The following is a 15,765-nucleotide window of genomic DNA, read 5'->3' as shown; positions in this document are numbered from 1 at the left end:
TCCAATGAGCTTTTACTATTCTGAGAAGTTTGACAATAAAAGGGAGCCCCGAACAATGACCTGGGTGGGTGCCCTTCAGGGTGCCTTCCATCGCATGGCCTTCCCAGCACAACCTTACTCCTGTCTGCGTCTGCTTTTCTACATCACCAACACAAATCCATAGGCAAGAAACCCAGATATTCGGGGGAATTCCCTGTCTGTGCTTTGTGGCAGCAAGAGGACTAGATGCATAAAATTCTTTGCCCACATTAACCATAATTAATTTAACAATTCTTGTGTTTCTGGTAGAAGGTGGACTTGTAGTAACCAAAACCTGCCATCTATGCAAAAAACAGTGACTGTATCCAGGATGGAAAGCACATAATTCAAACATTTGCACAAGAAGGTTATGACAACAGCTGCAGCCCATAACAAAACATCCCACAGTGGCTTCCCCAGGAGAATACTCACAGGTGCAACCAGTCTCTTGCTTGGAGACCAGAAGGAGTCAAGTAGAGAGAGAAGAGTCACAATGCAGATCGAGGCCCCTGCTCCAAGATTTATAGTCTGGCTATTTCCTGTTATCTTTCCAAAGAAATGAAGGCATGACTTTTCTTTTGTTGACTTGCTGGTTGTTTGTCTAGAGTGGCATTTCTGTGGAACTGACTCTTTGGGTAAAGGGAGGAGGTTAAATATTTGGAAGCTGATAACCCAGAACTAAAAAGTAGCCCTGAGATCATCTGTATTTAGCCCTGGTCCCATTCAATTCCAGAAGAGCGCTGAGCGAATATTAGGAAGGTGCGGTGGATATGAGATCACGTCGCAAAGAGCAAAAATTACGAAAAGACAATTTCCAAGAGAGGAATAGAAATCAAATGTAAAATTGGGTCTGACCCACTTAACAATGCCATCTCTTAGTGACGAGGCTCCAGCTTCAATTGTGGTTGTACGCTGAGGACTTCCTGTACATAACTGCTAGAATACTTTCTCAATCACTTTCTTACTTCCTGCAATAAACTTGCTTATTAAAGATTTGTGTCCTTGTGTGACTTTCAGTATATCAATCCAAAAACGGTTCATCATTCTATTTTGCACAATATTATCAGTCATTTATTCAATCAATCAATGAACCAATCAGGGGTATGTGTATGGGGGCTGCAGGGAAGAGACACAGTGCTAATAGTTCCAGGTTTCCTCCCTATTTTGGCCTTGATTGATTGATTGATTGATTGATCGATTGAATGCCATTAATTTGGTCTGTCATATGAATCTTCACAAACAGAGATGGGTGATGGAGTGATCATCTCGGTCCAATAATCCTGAATTCTTGAGTTCTTCACTTAGAAACCTCTGGATCCAATGTGGATTAAGTCCAAAGAAGTGTGCATAGAATTGGGGCCTTGATATAATTTTTCCATTGCAAGTTAAATTCCACCTTCCAAAACAGAGAATCTAAACTGGGGGGTAAAAGGAGTGGATTCAGTTTTCTGACCCTGGAAAAGATCCTGGCAGAGGCCAAGAGCAAGTCAGTTTCACATGCAAAAAAAAAAAGAAAAAGCATTGATTTCTTCATATACTCAGCTGGAGTCAATCTTAAGGTAAAGGTAAAGGTTCCCCTCGCATATATATATGTGCTAGTCGTTCCCAACTCTAGGGGGCAGTGCTCATCTCTGTTCTTAAGCTAAAAAGCCAGTGCTGTCTGACGACGTCTGTGTGGTCATGTGGCTGGCATGACTAAATGCAAAAGGCGCTCAGAACCTTCCTATTTTTCTACTTGCATTTTTGCATGCTTTCGAACTGCTAGGTTGGCAGAAGCTGGGACAAGAAACTGGAGCTCACTCTGTTACGTGGCGCTCGGGATTCGAACCACCGAACTGCCGACATTTCTGATAGACAAGTTCAGTGTCTTAGCCACTGAGCCACCTCGTCCCTTGGAGTCAATCTTAAAGTACAATAAATATAGATCTCTTTTAACAATTAGGGAGAAAGACTGTCCAACCTAAGGGTAAAGAAATGTAAAATTGGAGCTTAAGAAATTTGTCCAGAAAACAGCAGCTAAGTCATACTTGGAATACGAAGGGAGGGGAAAAAACAGTAACTGCCCAAGAGGTTTGTGGGTAATATAATTGGAATTGGAGAAATTTAAAACAACAAAAGGAAAGAGAAAAGAGGGTAATTTTTCTGTGTGGATTTAGAGTTTTTGATTTCTGAAAATTTCGACAAGATATTGATTTAACTGTATTGTGGGAACGTAAAGCCATCTACTGGAGGAAGGAAAGCACAGCAACATCTTGAAATAAAGCCCAGCTGCAAAAACCTTAACCTTGAACAAAGGAAAGATACAGTAAGTGAAAAATACAAAGGATTTTATTGAGCTTACGGCCCTTTCCTATCATCTGACTTTGTTTTGCTACGGCTGAGAAAGAAAGTAAAAAAAACTTTTGAAGTGGGTTGTACTCCTTTGGGACTGGATATTAAAGCTGGAAAAATCTGGAAACAAGAAGAGGCACTTAATTAATTGGAGTTAAAATATAAAGGTATTAAAATTTTGTTAAACTTGAAGAAGGAGTGTGGGATGTAGGACAAATTTCAAATAAATGGGAATAGCCATTTGTCTGAAATGGTGTAGGGTTTCCTGCCTAGGCAGGGGGTTGGACTAGAAGACCTCCAAGGTCCCTTCCAACTCTGCTATTGTATTGTATTGTATGTATGAAGATCTACTGGAAATGTTAAAAGATGCTCGTGTAACATTAAAAGGTATTAAATAACCAGAAAAACCGTTGAAACACATAGAACAGGAAATAGGAGAGGAACTGACAAATAGGAACATAAATGAGATCCAAAAAGCTAACACTGTAGAAAAAAAGCTGAAAATAAAAATCAGTTAGACAACCTTGTTGAGATTTAGAGAGACACAGAAAGAGCAGAGAGAAAAAAAGAAAATGATATTTTAAAAAAAGGAACAACTCAAAAACAAAGAGAGAAATAGTGGGAAGTGAAAAAGAAAAATGCCAGGGAGGGTTATCCAAATAATTTATCGAAGAATGACTGAAAAATTCAGAAGAAAAGATACAATACATGTAGAAAGAAGGAAAAAAAATGGGAAAAAGGAATTTAAGAGTGTGGGATAAAGGGACAACCAGAAAATTAATGGTGGAACATTAAAGAGAGTAAGAGACGAGTTAAGAGAAAATGGTTTAAAAAGGAGGAAGGGAAAGAAACGATATATTAGTAGAATAAAATGAAATGTGTTAATTCTGTTAATGATCTACAGCTAAATAAGAAGTGAGGGAATTACAGTCACATTGTTAATTGTGGATAACTAATTAAGTAAAATGCTTATTATATTAAAATTGAATTTGAGGATATATGCTACCGATAGAAAATAGAATAGAAAATGGAAAATGAAATGATAAGTTTGGTTTCTTTTTGAAGGGGCAAAAATGATGTGGTTTATGTGTTAAGAAAAATCAGTTTTAAGGTGGAAATATGGGAACTTCAAAAATAATATGGCTGAAATTGGAAATGGTAATATGAAGTAAAATGAATTACATATATGAGAGAATGTAAAAGGGGGGAAACCTGGACAACACTTTGTTTACAAAAAGAATTTAAAATTTGTGACAATTTTTTTTTAAAAAAACTTTACTTGTAAAAAAAAAACATTTAGGGAGGTAATAATACCCGGATCAAGGAACCATCAACCACGCTCCCTTATTCCTGCCTGCAACTGGGGAGCTGGGGGGCCGTTTCAGACCCTACAATCAATTCTTCTTGGGTGGAAAAAAAAACCCAAATGGAGCCAATAAAACCAGCCAGAATCTGCCAGTTGTATAACAACAAGGATCAATTTCCACAATATTTGTGTTAAGATGTATTTCCATTTAATAGCTGGAGCTATGAAGGGTTGTGCAGGGAGCCTGAACACACAGTTGTGGTTGATTGATTGAAGAGGGCTGGCTCCTGTGTGAGGCAATCTGAGCTGTGATTGGTTGCTATGGGCGTTTCCTTGTTTTCCCGCCATTTTCTTCCCTGTACGTTGCGCGCTCGGAGATTTACCTCATGATGCTCCTGTTAACCTGACTATCTTGTTTGCTATAAAATATGGATGTAAAATATCTTTATTTACACAGGTAGTCCTCGATTTACGACCACAGTTGAGCCCAAAATTTATGCTGCTAAGTGAGAAACACGTTAAGCCAGCCTTGCTCCATTTTACGACCTTTCGCCTTGAAGTGAACCACTGCAGTTGTTAAATGAGTCCCACGGCTGTTAAGTGAAATCTGGTTTCGCCATCGACTTGGCTTGTTAGAAAGTCGTCAAAGGGGGGGGTCACGTGATCCAGGGACGCTGCAACCGTGGTAAACGTGAACCAGTTGCCAAGCATCTGAATGTAAACCACATGACCATGGGGATGCTGCCATGGTCATAAGTGCGAAAAATGGTCATAAGTCGCTTTTTTTAGTGCCGTTATAACTTTGAATGGTCATTACTGTTGTCAGTCGAGGACTATCTGAACAACGGAAAGGAAAGGGTGGGAAATAGAAAAAATGCAGGCGGAGGCGCTGGATTGTGCGAGCAGAGCGGGAGGGAGGGAAGTTCACCCGATCCTGGCCTGGGACAAACGGGGAGGGGGGGAGGAGGAACCGGCTGCACCACCACTGTAAAAGATTGGCCGAAGGATGAGGCAGGACGCAGTCTGAGGCAACTAACAGCCAACTTTATTACAGACAAGACAGCAACTATACACAGCAGTGAGTTCAGCACCTTTCCTGCCTGACAGCTATTTATACGGAGCTGTCAGGCAGGGCAACCAATCAGAGACTCCTGACAGCCCGCGCTCAGCCAAGCCGCGTCTTAGCCAATCAGGCGCGGCTTAGCTGTTGCTGGCTGCCAAGACGCAACCACCACCACCCCAAAAAACTCCCCCCAGGCGCATCGTGGGGCGATAGGGAATCGCAGAGCCTGGATGTCAAAACTCCCCTTCCCGAGAAGCGCTCTCAGCGTCTGCAGGCTCTCACTTGGCTCTCCTGCAGGGCCCTGACGATCGATGGGCCGCCCCCGGGCCACGCCCCAGACGCCACAGCTGACGAGCGGCCACTCCCGAGCCTGCCGCTTACTGTGGGTTGCGCCGCTGGACCACTCCACGCCTCTCCCTCCACCACCACCGTCGCCCCTGGTACGGTGAGCCCCGCAATGGGACTCGAGGCTGGATTGCACGCGCGCGCTTGCGCCCTGCAGTCGCGCATGGCACCCCCACCCCACCCCACCCCGGGTGGAAGGAAGCGAGCCCTGCCCGGCATCCTGGCTCTGCGCTGTGCCCCACCTGAAGGCACGAAAAGGGAAGGCGAAAGGTTTGGCTGCTTTCAGCCGCCTCTCTCCTTTAGACTCTCCGGGCCCAGGCACTCGTTTTCCTACTCGGAGGCCGGGCCGGGCCCGCTCGCCCACCCGCCACTTTCCCTGCCGCCTGCCCAGGTAAACAGGACAGGCGGGGCTGCAGCCGGCGGGGAGGGGGCGGTAACGAGCGGTAAGGGAAGCGAGCGCCGGCCGTCGTCCCTGCCTCCTTCCTCCAAGAGCCGCGGCAGTGGGGGAAAGCCAGGCTCCTTTGCCAGCCTCCCAGCGGATCAGTCCCATCCAGCCTCCTTTACACACACATACACACAAAGCGCTTGCCGCGGCGCGAGGTGAGCGCGGCCAGGAAAAACTCGGGGAGAGGGAGGAGGCGGCTTTCCCTAGCAGAAGCTCGGCTTTCTCCTCGCCCTGGCCCTGATTTCTCCCCATGGCAAGCAAGGCAGCTCTCAAGGAGAACCAAGCGGCCGCGGGCGCTTCTTCCGACAGCCGAGGCCTTGGCTCCTCTTCCTTCCTCGGCTGCCGGAAGAAGCGCTGCGCCCGCTTCGTTCTCTTCCAGAGAGGCGCCAGGGGGACGCCCTGGGACTGCTGCACGTTTGCACCGCCTGCCCTTCTGGAGCATTGTTTTCTTCCTTCTCCCGCCACCGAAAGAAAGAATATCCCGCTGCCTGTTGGTGCCGCCGTGGTTGACTCGGCTGGGCCGGGGGGAACGGGCCCCCCGAAGGCAGGGTGTGCTCTGCTGGTGCCAGCGCTGCCACCAACCGCATCCATGCAGGAGAACTCCCCAGCGTGACCCAGTTCCGAGACGGAGGGATATTCTTTCTTTCGACAGCGGGAGAAGGAAGAAAGTGCTCCAGGAGGGCAAGCGGACATCTAGGGGCTGCTGCACGTGCCCGTCCCGTTTCTGCAAAGGATAGCGCCCCCCACTGCAGGGCAGCCTTTTCTGTTGCCCCCTCCTCCCCTCTTTGGATCGCCCTGCAGCGGTGTGTGTGTGTGTGTGTGTGTGTGTGTGTGTGTGTGTGTCCCTTTGCAACGGAGCGGGTGGATGTGCAGCAACCCTGGGATGTCCGCTTGCCCTCCCGCAGCATTGCCGCCACCGCCCCTCTCAGCCCCAGCCCAAAGTCTACGTCTCCACCAAGGGCCGCCCGGTAAGGCCACGTGGAAGGCAGAGAAGCATGGCAGGGCTGCGGAGAAGGGGGCAGGGGCAGCTAGCTACACCGCGACTCGCAGGGTGATGTAACGTTCCCCAGATTCAGGGCCCTTGACTCAGCGTGGTGGAAATGCTAATCAGACACACTGCTTGTCCTTTCTTATTCCTAGCTTGCCCTGCCTGGGGATCATAATAGAAAAAGTATGGAATTGGAAGAGACCTGTAAGATCGACAGCAAAAAGCTTACAAAGAGCCAGGCTGTTGAACGTGATTACAAAGAGGGGGTTCTTTATGACAAGGGACACATGGTGCCACCGTCCCATCAACCAGATCAGGATAGCCAAGATGCCACCTTCACCTTAACCAACATTGTGCCCCAGTTACGCAAACTCAATAATGGACAATGGAGAACATATGAAGAAACTATAAATGCAGCAGGATGCCAGCGTACATATGTCATTGTGGGTGCAGTGCCCGGGAATAAACCCATCAATAACAGAGTGAACGTACCCCATCATATCTGGGCTGCAGGTTGTTGTGTGCTTCAAAACAATAGCAGAAGATCCTGGGCCGTCATTGCTGAAAATGATGAGCCTAGAGTAGATCATCGTCAATTGAGGCATAGAGCAGACCATGGTGCAGTGAGGGATAGAGTACACCATCGTACATTGAGGGAGCTGCAAAAACAACTTGCTCCTCTGTACAACAATAAAACAATTGATCTTTTCAATAATGCTTGTAATTAACGAAGCTCAAAACTGAGCTCACCAAGCAAATGAAAGCAAAGAACAAACCTAGCAGTTTAGTTGTTTCACATATGGAAAGAATGCAGTTAATTTTAATCCTGGTTTGATCTGTAGTTTTTTTTTTGGGGGGGGGGGTGTCAATGTTGTGAAAATCCAGCCCGTTTGATTAGATGATGGTTCAGATGATGGAGCAAACACAGAAAATCAATTAATCCAATAATCAGATGACGGGCAAAGTGGTGAGACAGCTAAAACTGAGTCTGGTTTATTAGAGGTTAGAGGTTGGGTGATTTCAGCCCATGTACAATTTGTTAGAAAAGAAACCGCAGTGAAAAGGCGTGATTTTCAGTCCATTGTGTGGCAGGGAAGAGGACCTATAGGGATCAAATTTGATTTCATGCTAAATAAGTGCTTCTATTTGATACAAGAGGTCTTCAAATTACAGCCATTCATTTAATGACTGTTTGAAGTTACGACAATGCTGGGAAAAGCGCCTTGTACCCAATCCTCATGTGTATGATTGTTGAAGTGTCCTCACGGTCACACAATCAAAACGCGAGCAATTGGCAAGTGGCATGTATTTGGGATGGCTGCAGTGCCCCAAAGTCACCATTTGCAATCTTCCCAGGGTCCTTCTTCGAAGCAAAACCAGGGGGAAGATGGTTTCACTGTATGACTGCAAATCAAAATGGTTGTAAAATTGGATCTGACCCACTTAACAATGTTATCTCTTAGTGACGAGGCTCCAGCTTCAATTGTACGTTGAGGACTTCCTGTACATAACTGCTAGAATTCCTTCTCAATAGCTTTCTTTCTTCTTGCAATAAACTTGCTTATTAAAGATTTGTGTCCTTGTGTGACTTTCAGTATATCAATCCAAAAACGGTTCATCATTCTATTTTGCACAATATTATCAGTCATTTATTCAATCAATGAACCAATCAGGGGTATGTGTATGAGGGCTGCAGGGAAGAGACACATTGCTAATAGTTCCAGGTTTCCTCCCTATTTTGGCCTTGATTGATTGATTGATTGATCGATCGATCGATTGATTGAATGCCATTAATTTGGTCTGTCAATCTTCACAATCAGAGATGGGTGATGGAGTGGTCATCTCGGTCCAATAATCCTAAATTCTTGAGTTCTTCACTTAGAAACCTTTGGATCCAATGTGGATTAAGTCCAAAGAAGTATTGGGGCTTTGATATAATTTTTCCATTGCAAGTTCAATTCCACCTTCCAAAACAGAGAGTCTAAACTGAAGGGTAAAAGGAGTGAATTCAGTTTTCTGATCCTGGAAAAGATACTGGCAGAAGCCAAAAGCAAATGAGTTTCACACTGTTGCTAAAAAAAAAAGCATTGATTTCTTCATATCCTCAGCTGGAGTCAATCTTAAGGTAAAGGTTCCCCTCGCATATATATGTGCTAGTCGTTTCCGACTCTAGGGGGCAGTACTCATCTCTGTTTCTAAGCCAAAAAGTCAGCGCTGAATGTAAACCACGTGACCATGGGGATGCTGCCATGGTCATAAGTGCGAAAAATGGTCATAAGTCGCTTTTTCAGCGCCGTTGTAACTTTGAACGGTCATTAAGTGAAGTGTAGCAAGGACTACCTATATAAACCTACAAGTACATGTCAGTGTCTCTGGCTTCGTTTGGACATCTGTTGTGCAATTCCCTGACGGTACAACAGAGATTGGCACATCCTCATTTTTTGGTATATAACTATCAATCTGGTGGGGCCGGAAGAAGACATGACTGGAAGATTGAACCGCAGGAAAAGGAGTTTCTGTTTTATAGATAAACGTCCATGACATGGAGGTGACCTTAAAGAAACAATCAGAGGAAATATGTCAAGACAGTGAACTTAAAAAACTTATTTCCTCATAATTAATCTCAGGGTTTACCAGGAGCTGGTCTTATAAGAACAATTTAACCAGTGGAACAGCTTGCCACCAGAAGTTGTGGTTGCTTCATCCCTGGAGGTTTTTAAGAAGAGGCTGGACAGCCACTTGTCTGAAATGGTGTAGAATCGAATGCTTGAGCAGAGGGTTGGACTAGAAGACCTCCAAGGTCCCTTCCAGCTCAATTCTGATTCTGAATTCTGTCAGCCTGTTTGACTACGCCTTATATTGTATTTCCCACACTTTGATGCCTCTTCCTCTCTTGGAAAATGTTTCTTCCTTGATTTTTTTCTCTTTGCAACTTGGCCTGACATCCACAGCACTTTGCTGATCTTTTTACTAGCCCCTTCTGGGGAATGTCAAGGGACAGGTGCCAGATGTAGGTCATACGACGGCTGCTTTTTAGCTTTGGGGTGTTGGCTTCCGCAGCTTTACCACTGCCTTCCACAGAATCAGTTCTACAGAAAGGTCGGCTAGGTCCAATGTCACCAGGACAGTTAAGGGTTTATTCCTTCAGACATGGAAGAGAAAAGTTCAATCTTGGAGCAAAGGCCCTTATCTTAAAATCAATTGTGCTCAATGTGGGCAAAGAGGTTTAAGCATCTGGTCCTCTTGCTACCAGGGTTTTCAATACTTCTCCGTGAAGCAGAGAAAGGAAACAGCCCCTCAGTTTCTGGGTTTCTTTCTTGCCTGTGGATTTGCCAGACCTGGAGGCGATAGAACGGCTGCCCCAGAATTCACGCCGCCTTGCGTTGAATTCCTAGAAATGCAAATTCCTCTGCCTTAGAAGCAACGGTCTCATCTTTTTCTCTCTGGGAAGAAGGACATCGGCAGTTCCAAATCAAATCCCAAGACGTGCATATCTCTGGTTTAGAGGGCACAGAATAATATTCATGGGGAAGGGGTTAAGAATGGCCCACCAGCAATAGGGGAGAGTCAAAGTCCAGGGGCAGTAGGATAATACGACTGCAGGAAGGCAGAACTAATTGTACAGGCATGTGATTTATTTTTTATTACTTTGTAAATAACTGAAAGCAGCAAACATATCGAATCGAATAGGAATAGGTGTGTGTGTGTGTGTGTGTGTGTGTGTGTGTGTGTGTGTGTCTGTGTGTGTATGTGCTTCCAGGCCCAGAGGAGGAATCAGAGGAAGCATTGATCTCGGACTTTGGAGGTGGGAAGGGAAAGAATCAGCGGCAGCACCAATGGGGATTCTCCCTGCTTGAACGTCATCGGTCTCCGGGCAGAGTCCTTTGGCACTTCACCTGAAGGAGGAGGGAGTTCGTCAAAGAGAGCGTGGGAACCAAAACTGGATGCAGGATTGGGGGAGGGGCATTCCCAAGGAGGAAATGAGTGTGTGCACGTGCGCGTGAAGGCGCTCCAGGATCCCCAGCCAGCCCGCTCCCCAGGCAGCCCGCTCAAGTCTTCACTGGCTGAGGGGCTGCGCCTCCCCTTCAATAACCCACTGCAGCCCCACTCCTCGTCCGATCTGGGTGGGAGGGCAAAAATAGTCCACCCTCCCCTCAGGATCGGCCTGAGCTGCCCTTGAACTGCGCTCCCCAAGACTGAAAATGTTTCCCCTCCCCCTTTCTCCGCTTCTCTCTCTGCGCAGAACTCTCTCTTCCATCAGGAGACTCTGCCCGGAGACCGATGATGCAGAAGAAGGGAGGATTCTCATTGGTCCTTCCACTTTTCTGGGCTCTACCGAAGTTCCAGGAAAACTCTTCCTCTCCCCCCAATCCAGACCCACCGATTTCGCCTCTGGGGCTGCTGACTCCCTCTTCTTTGGGGCAGCCTCGGCGATATTGGAACACTGCTAATGACCGAGTCGCCCTGACTGCGGGAGGCTGCCCGTGGGAAAGATTGGGGTGCAGATTTTACCAGCCCTTGTAGGGCTATTTGTCATAGGATAGCAGAGCAATGAAGGACTTGATGGAAGCCTGCATCTATCTCGGTGACCTGGCTTATAACAGATCTGACACCAACTTTTTAAAAATAAAAATGTTATTTTAAACACATCAATAAACCCATGACTTAAACAACACATACATCATGCAGCAATTTCGTTTCCGTGTATTTTTATAATTATAATAATGTAATCATATAATAATAATGTAATGTAATATATATTTATATTTTACATTCATGGTCCCCTTATTCATTATCCATTTTTATTTACTATTCCATGTACTATTCCACATTTATTTATACTTAGCTGTTTATATCAAAATATCATTTTATCTATATTATACTTTATGTTCCCACTATCATTTAATTCCTCTATCTTAACTTTATTGACTCCTGTCTTATCACTGTGTCCTAACTTTCTACTACATTGTTATTTTACATTTCCCTATTTCTTATTTCTGTCATCTTATCAATTATACCATTTTCCCCAAATTAAATAGTATTCTGATTCCGCCTTTCCTTGTATTTCCTTCCTCAATTTGTCCATCTTCATGCATTCTAAAATCTTTCTTATCACCTCATCTTCCTTTGGTACTGCATTGTCCTTCCAATTTTAGGCATACGTTATTCTGGCTGCAGTTATAATATGTAGAATTAGATACAATATTTCTCTGCTATACTTTTTTGTTGTTATACCTAATAAAAATACTTAAGGCTTCTGGTTTATATGATCCCCATTATTTCTTCATGTCAGTTTTAAATTTGGTCCAGAATTTTGTTGCCATCTCGCATGGCCACCATGTATGGTAGTAAGTTCCGTATTATTTTTTACACTTCCAGCACATCGGTGATCTGTTTGGGAACATCTTTGCAAGCCTCGCAGGAGGGACACCAATTTAATGACCTTTAATCAATCAATCAAGGCCAACATAAGAAAAAAAACCTGGAAATATTGGCAATGTGCTATTTCTCTGCTCCTCCCCCCCAGAAATACCCCTGATTGATTGATCGATTGACTGATTGGCTGATGGATCATACTGTGCAAATCGAATGTTCAGGTTTTTCTAGATTGATTGTACTGTAAAGTGACACAAGGACACAGATCTTTGATAAGCAAGTTTATTGCAAGAACTAAGAAAGCAATAAAGAAATCATTCAAGCAGTTACGTATAGACAGCATCAGCTTTCAACCACAATTGGAAATGGAACTCTGTCACTAAGCGATGCTATGGTGAAGTAGGTCACACCCAATTTTCACAACCTCCGGGACACTGCAACCATCATAAATACAGGTCAAACAGCCACATTTTCACAATGGGACAGTGCAACAGTCATACATAGATTGTAAGTAGGTTTTTTTTAGTGTTGCCATAAATTCAAACCATTCAAAATGGTTGTAAGTTGAGAACTACCTATGTCAAATCTAAGCCCTATTTAGCATGAAATGAAATTTGATTCCTAAGGATCTTCTTCCCACCCGCACAGTGCTATCGACTGGCAACTGTTCCTTCTCACTGCAGTTTCTTTTCCAACAAGTTATACATGGGTTGAAATCAGAAAGCCCACCCGAACTGTGATAAACAAGACACCGTTTTAGTTGTGTCATCATGTCACCCTTCATCTCATTATTGGATTAATTTATTTATTGGGTTTGCTCCATAATCTGAACCAGAAACCAATCAAACAGCCTGAAGTTTCACAAGATTGAGCCCAAAGAAATGATACGGATCAAACTAGGATTATAATAACTGCATTCATTCCAAATGTTGAAGAACTAAGCTGCTACGGATATACTTTGCTCTTTTTTTTTTTTTGCTTTGTGAATTCTATTTTGCAGACAGAGAATGATCTTATTGATTATTGATCTTATCAATAGCAATCGCCATTGAAAAGATTAATTCCTTCCTTCCCGTATTTGTCATTAAGTTGACTTTCCAGCTCCTTCAGGCTAAACTTTTCTACCTTATCCTCATTGTTTTCAGCAATGGCTCCGAAGGATTGTTTTTTGTGCTTTTTGGTCAGGCAACAAACTGCAGCCCAGATGTGACTGGGCTTATTCACTCGGCCATCAGAGATGGAATCCTGACCGGGCACCACACCCACAATGACATAGGTTTCACGGCATCCTTTTGTTCTTTGGCTGATATTTCTTAAAAAACCGTCCCATTTTGCATTACTGAGATTCTGAAACTGGGGCACGGTGTTGGTTAAGGTGTAGGTTGCAGCTTTGCTATCGGCATACGGTTGATGGGATGCTGGCGCCAACTGTCTCTTGTCGTATGGGAAAGTGTAATCTTCCGATACAGCCTGGCTTTTTGTAAGTTCACGGGGGCTGATTCCAGAGGTGTTTTGCGATTCCATGCTTATTCTTTGACGATCATAAGGCAGTGCAAGCTATGAATATGGAACGACAACCAATAGGCCCAATTAGCATTCACACGAGACGCTAACAACTACGCTGAATCTGGTTAAAGATCTACCCTGAGTCAACCAGGGAATGGGGTGTGGGATACGCTTCCATGGCACTTTGCATATTTGAGGCTGTTTCTGGGAAATCTGGAAATATGGTCGTCCAGGCCATCAACAGGGCACGAGGGGGCGTGCATGGGGGCCCCATCCTGTCTTTGCCAGCAGAGTGCTGCAGGAGGTGTTGTCTCATCTGCCGTCCGTCTCCCCCTCCCTCCTGGCTGGCTTGCAGAGGACAAATACAATGCTGATCCAGCCCTCAGAGAAATCCAGTTTGAGACCCCTTTTCTAAGGTGACCTCCATTTCGTGAATGTTTAGTTTCAAAATAGGAACTCCTTTTACCTGTGGCTCAATCTTCCAATCCGCTGGTGATTCACCTGGACCAGGATGATGTTTATAGGCTGAGAACAGGGGGATGAGCCCATCCTTGTCGTACATTGTGGCAAATCGATAGCTGCCCTTATAGTACTGGCAGATTCTGGCTGGATTCAGTGGCACCAGGTTGGGGGGGTTTCCATCCAAGAAGAACTGAGTGCAGCGTCTGAAGCTGCTCCTGACCTCCCCAGTTGCAGGCAGGAGAAAGGAGGCAGCCAGGGAGACAATCCACAGAAGCAACATGGCCATGCGATTGGTCGGTTGGTCCTTCAAGTAGAATTTTTCTGCCAAAAGAGAGAGAGAGAGAGAAAGAGAGAAAAAGGAGAGAGAGGAGGAGGAGGGAGGAGGAGGAGGAGGAGGAAGAGGAGGAGGAGGAGGAGGAGGAGGAGGAGGAGAAGAAGAAGAAGAAGAAGAAGAAGAAGAAGAAGAAGAAGAAGAAGAAGAAGAAGAAGAAGAAGAAGAAGACACAACACTTTTATTTAGCAATTGGAGAATCAGTTTGAGGTGGAATATATCCAACGACTCATAAAGTCCAGGTGTTCTACTTATTCAGATGGAGGCCAACCCGATTTCTGGATAGAAGAGAAGGAAGGGCAGGGCAGGGAAGGGAAGGGAAGGGAAGGGAAAGGAAGGGAAGGAAAAGGGAAGGGAAGGGAAGGAAAAGGGAAGCTTTCCCAAACAGGCTCTTTTTGAGAGAGGAGGGAGAACAGGGATAGTGGAGAGTGAACTTACTGCATCAAATAGGGAAGCAAACAGTCATCAGGGAAGGTTGGAGCTCATGAAGAGGCACACAAAGTAAGAAGCAGAACCAACCTGAGGGTCTGTACATTTAGGGAACGGGTGGGGGGTCCTTCAAGTTTTTCATTCCAGACTGGATGATTGTCCTGGATGCTCCAGCCAGAATTCTCCCAACCACCCAAATCACCTAGAAAGCAATAGCTTACGGAAGCCGCTCTTCTGAGAGCTTGGGGAGGGGCTGTTGCCAGGGGGTTTTTCCTGCTGCTTCAGCCCCCCCCCCCCCCGAACAATTTCCCCACTGGCATCCAGCTTGCCTTCTTACGGCATTCAGGAAATAAGGAGAGACGGAGCTTTTCTCCAGAAACCCTGTTTGCCAGATGTTTCAATGCATGAACCTCTTTGCCCACATCAACTATTGCTAACAATGTTCACGAGTCCCACAAAAAGCAAAGGTCACATTGAAAATGGTCTTCTATGGAATCAGCAGGTGAAGCTGTCTGGGGTCTTAAGAGAATAGCAGAAGCCCTGGCAAAACCTGGGTGCTGTAAGGGCCCATCATCCACTATCCATTATCCTGGGGGAGACCTGGAGGGTCCCCCCCCCCAATCATTCACACTTACAACTCAGCTTCCTCTTATCTTTCTTTCTGGGCATCTTGGATCCCCTTCCACCTAGTCCAGTTACCATTCTATTTTCTGCTCAGGATTGGGAGAACATTTTATAACCCACAAAATGAAGATTATGTTTGAGGTTGTCCATCTGTGGTTCCTTTCACAGTGCTCCTGGGGGCTGGAGAGGGAAGAAATGAGCAAAAAGGGCCCATTTTTTGCTCAATTTCCCCCCTCCCCTCCAGTCCCCAGAAGCACTCTATAAGCCTCCAAAAGGCTACCTTTGCCCTTTTTATAACAAAAAATGGGCCCATTTTCCTGAGTTGACTCCCTCCCTGTTGTGACAACCTCTCAAGTCCTGGAAGATGGCTTTCATGTCACCCCGAGTCCTTCTCTTTTTTAAATTAGACATACCCAATTCCTCCAAGTATCATTCACATGTTTTAGCCTCCAGACTCCGCATCATCTTTGTTCCCCCTCTCTGCACTCTTTCTAGGGTGTCGGCCTTTGTTTTGTATCATGGGGACCAGACCTGGACTCCG

At 45.3% G+C, this 15,765-nt stretch overlaps 1 protein-coding gene across 1 annotated transcript in view; it reads left to right on the top strand.

Annotated features, from left to right (window-relative positions):
- LOC309394655 (UPF0739 protein C1orf74 homolog) overlaps nucleotides 1–15,765 on the top strand; it is a 369,606-nt gene that overhangs the window by 181,983 nt on the left and 171,858 nt on the right. The gene's annotated exons all lie outside the window — the stretch shown is intronic.

This window comes from Natrix helvetica (genome assembly GCF_964273705.1).
Source record: "Natrix helvetica genome assembly, chromosome: 6".
NCBI lineage: Eukaryota > Metazoa > Chordata > Lepidosauria > Squamata > Natricidae > Natrix > Natrix helvetica.
The sequence above is the reverse complement of the archived record's forward strand: the minus strand, read 5'-3'. Positions and strand labels throughout refer to the sequence as shown.